The following is a 5,401-nucleotide window of genomic DNA, read 5'->3' on the forward strand; positions in this document are numbered from 1 at the left end:
CTTCCCTGCGCTGGAGTGGGAGAGGGGATTCACCAAGTTTCTCTCTCCCTGTCCAGCCACTGGAACTTGTGGAAACTTAATAACTTTGAGATTCCCAGCCCACTGTTAAATTTGTTGCAATTTGCCGGGTGGTTTAAAAATTGTTGGTGAAGAGGGGATGCTGGACAGAGAAACACGTGCACTGAATAAGCTTCATTCCCTTAGGATATCCCTCTCAAAATGTGAATGGTCCTAAGTGGTTGGAGAGAATCTCATGAAAGATGAGGCAATCGTTTGTCTCGGAGTCCTGGGACCAAATCGGTATGAACATCCTTGTTTGCCAGAGCCAGATAGGTGCTTGGTGCCTCCTCCCCCAGAAAGCTTGGTCACAGCCTCCCTCGATTCCCTTACACACTGGCTAGATGCTGCGACGTAGGGTCAGTCTGCTGCTTTCTCAGAAACTCTGCCCTGGCTCCCTTTTCCTTGACACAGTACCTAATTCATAACCTCATGTTTTCCCATTGATGCCATCCCCAAAAAACAATAATTAGAAAGCGTGTGGGAAACCAACTTACAAAAGGTTGGCAACCTCTCTCCCGCATCCGACAGACTGACAGAGGATTTGCTCCATCCAGCTGCCCTGCTCTCGTGGCAGATCCAGCCCCCCTGCCCCATCTGCAGGTGGGCTGATCCCCATCCAGTGTTGCCACAGGTGGGGTGCAGAAAGTCTTCACAGAGAGGTTTTAACACCCCATGGATCTGCTTAATGGGTGGAGCAGAAAGAATCAGGGAGAGTTGAAGTAGACCAGCCGTTCCACCGGCAGCAAGCACCAGCTCCTTTCTTACAGGAAACTAGCCCAACGGTGGCTTGAAGGACGTCATGTCTCAGGCCCAAGCCTTCCATGACTTTCTGACCTGACCCCCTGTCGGGTGAATCTCGGATTAGCCTTATTTTGCATAAGAGACAGGCAGGACGAGTAGGGTGTTGCTAACAAACCAGTTTTCACCAGTGGGAGTGAGCTTCAGTTCTAAGCATGGTGGAAACCATGCTGGAGCTGAGATTCCTGCCCTAGATGTGTTCTAAGTTCCATAGCTTTTGCTTACAAGGGGATGTGGGCATCATGCCACTAGTAGGTGCTTTTCTTCCACCATATTCTTAAAGTCTTCCCTTGGATTCCTCTGGTTCCCACTTTTTCCTATTCCTGTCTTCACCTGGATCACTCCTAAGATCTTGGCTTGTCCACCTAGCCACAGCGGGGTCCACATCAACCATACAAAGATTGTAAGATCATCTTTCTGAGAGATTATTTCAAATCTGGGAAGATGCAGGGCCATGTGTTACAAAGAAAGTGGGGTGCTTGCCCTGGTTCCTTGCCCTGGATGGAGCAGCTCTAGCTGGCCTAATAATTTGCTGTGGCAGGAGTGAGTTACAAAGTCACCCTAAAGCAGTTCATGGAAGCATAGAAAATAGGCTTGAAAGGGAATGTGACCTGGTCCATACTGCTGTCCTCAGCTGCACCTAACTTCTCCTGGCAGAGATTTCACCATCTGAATGGACAGTCTTCCAGGATGTAGTGGGAGGAATGGAGCGAGCAGTGGGAACCTCCCTGAGTGCAGCTCTTTGGCTCAATTTGCAAGAGTGGCCCACACATGTCCCCATTTGCCTTAACAAGGCAAGCAACTATAATGGACAGCTTCTGTTATGGAGAATGAAGAGGAGTCAAGAAGAGACCATTAGGAAGGGTCACAAAGCCAACAGGATGGTGTGGGAATAGCAAGAGATTATTCAAGACTTCAGGAACCTCAGAAAAGTAGAAGAAAGTCCAAGTGGTCCTCTCAAAGGTCCTGTTCTTGTGAGTTGGAGGAGGTGATAGAAGCTCCTGGAGGTCGAAGCAGTGGCTGGTGTTTGCTGAGAGGCTGTGTGGTGTAGGGCACTCAGCTCTGGTCTGTGGAGACAGAGTGGTGCTACGGGATGGCCTGCCTGTCCAAAGCCCAGCACCCGGCCTCACAGCCTGGAAACGGGCTGGAAAAGGCAGGACGTTTTCAATGAACCCTGCAAAGAGAATCTTCAAATGGGCAAAAGCTTCAACAATTTAAATTCAAGGGACCATGGATTAAGTGGGTATGTGAAAAGAAGAAAATAATCATTTGTTTAAATTCCAGAATAAGAAACTTCATCAATAGGAGGAAAAAGTGAAAAAGTTTCACTTTTAAGAATGAATTTGACAAAATTGGTATTGCCTAAATGTGGCCAGATGCTTTCTTTAACGGAGATGTTACAACTGCTGGCTACCACATGCTGAGAAAGGAGATAGATAGTGAGTGAAAGAGATAAGGGTGGTGCTTTATGCTAAGGGCAACATCACCTGTTTTAGAACGAGGCGTAACTCAGAGCAGACTGTATGTAGATCAACGCGCTAAGTAGTAAAGCCCAAGAGGGAGTACTCTGTGCACGCCTGTGTGTATAACTGACTACCTCATCAAACAAGGCCCAGGACGGATGTCTCTCTACAGGCTTATTTGCAATGTGTGAAAAGAAAACTATATTTGCATAGAGAATTTAATTCTAGGACACATCTGTGGAGATTGCCTGCAGGCCACAGCCAAGTCTCATGAGAGTTTCTAAGTGTGCTGGATGATAATTTCCCAGCAGAGGATGCATCCATCCAGCACACGCTGTCTCCCTTTCAGATTCATGGTGATGGGTAAAGGAGAATTTGTCGCTGAGCTACCGGCAGTTAGTTGCCTCATTACAATCAGTGTGAGCAAAGTCAGGACAATCATAGGTAGTCATATATGAATTTGGATTTTCAAAGAGACTAATTTTCCCCAAATTGAAGAAAATACAAATTGCAGTTCTTCCTGAAGAAAACTTAGACAAATTCAGTGAAGTTTGACTGAAAAGTGAGTTGCTTAAGAACAGTTTAGCAGATGACCAAAAGCCATAGTTAAAATAGAGGCCAGTTTTTATGTTGTTCTGTGCAACACTCTGGTTGAACATGAACTCTTGAGGATGGACAACCCATATGTCTTAAGTGGGCTGAAACCCTGCTACTTGCCAGACCCCAGAAGAGAGGTGTTACTGCTAACGACTGGCAAGTATGGGGTCTCATTCCACAAAAGTCAGCTCCAAGCCCACTTTTTTCAACAAACTTGAAGTAAATATAAAATCGTTGTATGCATCTTGGAGCAAATGACATGGGCCATACCTCCAAAAGGAGGTGCTGTGTCTCAGGCGGCCACAACTCCCAAGAAGGATCCAGGAGGCATAACACATAAATAGCTCTGCGCAGGATGAACGAGGTGCTGGGGATGAAGAGCCAGAGGAGCAGTGAGGAAGTGTGAGCAGGTGGTTTATCCTTCCTATCGGGCAGTGTTGTGATGGACACGGAGCCCCTCTGGGTAGTTCAGTCTAACTTTTCAACGAGATGTTTAAAAAGAGTGGGGACTGAGCCAAGCCGAGCCATGGAAAACAGCTGGAGAAAACCACATCCCACCTTCCCTGGCAATTTCAACTGAGTTCAGCTTTTGCTTTCCCTTCCTAGGACCCAGCCTTGGGCTGAGCCACGCCACTGCTGGGCTCCAGTTGTACCCTGGCATGGGGTGATGTGTTCCCAACATGAGGTTACTGACTGCTCTCTAGGCACAGCAGGATCCTTTGGGATGAAAGGGGCCTCGTCCTGGCAGAGGTAAAAACACAATTCACCTTAACTATGGGCTTTCTGTCCTTACCCGCGCCTCTCTGGACTCCTGTTCCTGCCTGCCCGGCAGCACAAATCCTTCCTCAGTGCGTACCTGTAGCGCAGCACACGCTTTTCTGCCTCCAGACAAAACACCCTGGCATCTTCCCGGAGTCCCTAACATCCTGGCTGCAGCCGCATGTTGTTTGACAATGCCAAGTGACAACCAAAGGGACGCCCCAGCCCTCGGAGCGTTGCAGAGCTCACCGGGATGAGGTCGTGGTCCTCCTTCTGCTGGGTGAGGAATAAGAGGTGACGCACGTGCACGCATCGGTAACAGTTGCCGCGGAAATGTCAATACCCCCAGAGCTTTGATTTTTTTCAGCGCTAAACCCAGGAGCAAAACTGAAGCACGCACGAAGTGGCGATTCCTTGTTATCGCTGTTTACAAGGAGCTTAGTAATAAGCATGAGTCAGTGGGGCGACATGAGCGCTTTCTGTTAGCATTGGGAGGAACCAGAAATAAGGCACCTAGCTCCTGTTTCTGTGTGAACAGTCAGGTTCCCACTCCTCTCCCCTCCCTCCCCACTGTGAGATGTTTCAGTTTATGATCCTGGTTTTACAGAGGCAGAGACCAGATTGCTAAATCCAGTCTAAGAGCCTGCAAGTTTTAAAAGAGATTGGATTTCCAGAGATATTGAGTTATGGGGGACCTTCATCACAGCCACTGTGAGCTGCAGATGCTCTGTGCCTCTGCAAATTGAGGTGCTGCTTCCAGTGCCAAAATACAGATTTAATCCATCTTAGAGCCTCCGGCTTTCAGACTGCAGGCCACCAGATCAGCTGGTCTCTCAAGGCTTTCCAAGGGGCTTTTTCATTCTCCTTTGAATGTGGCAGTAAGAAGGCTCCTAGCTCCTTCACCTGCTCTGGACATGGCTCTCCGCCCCACCAGCAGCTCGAGGTCCAGGACTGACCTGTGACACATCTGCCTTTGTCACCCATCAGTGCCCAGGCTGGAAAACGCTTTCCAGAGGGCGATGCGTTAGACTCCCTGGGGAAGGGCACATCCCTCTGTTTTCCCTCGGAAGAGGATGGGAAAAGGGAGTGGAGCAGCTTCCCCGCTTTCTCATCTGGGATGTCGGTCAAATCTAGAAAAAGGGGAGCTGCTGCCAGAACCAGTGGCCACAAACGGGATGCTTTTACTGGGCTGGGGAACTAATGGGTCCTTGTGTTTATGACAGCACCGCGTGGCACAGGATGCCTAACAGGGCTGCGCAAACCTCTTGGCTCCGTTTGGACCAAGGCTGAGTCTGGTCCTCGGCTCTGCGGGTTTGGGAATGGGCAGGAGTGAAAAATGAGCACTGTTCATGCCAAGGCCTGGTAGAGTCAGATAATGAGGTAAACAGAAGTGTATAAAGAGAGAAAACCTGCACGGCTGTATGCCTTTCTGCAAACAACTCTTCCCAGTGGTGCCCGGCACTTTGCTGCAGGCTGGGAGAGAAACTTTGGTGCTTGGAGGAGAGAAGAGCTTTTGGCTTTTGGAGCTGGGGAAGAAAATCCAGTAAAACTGAGTGGATGTCTTGTGGGGAGAGAGCAAGAAGTTAATGAGGGCGTCAGGGCTGTGGGAGGCAGGAGAGGGAACACAGGGATGCTGAGAGAGGCGGTGGGTCTGTCCACATGACACTGAGTGTTGCTCACACAGACATACCTATTGCAGTAGTCACGTTGGCTACCACTAGCCA

This window comes from Mycteria americana, chromosome 1 (assembly GCF_035582795.1).
Source record: "Mycteria americana isolate JAX WOST 10 ecotype Jacksonville Zoo and Gardens chromosome 1, USCA_MyAme_1.0, whole genome shotgun sequence".
Taxonomy (NCBI): Eukaryota; Metazoa; Chordata; class Aves; order Ciconiiformes; family Ciconiidae; genus Mycteria; species Mycteria americana.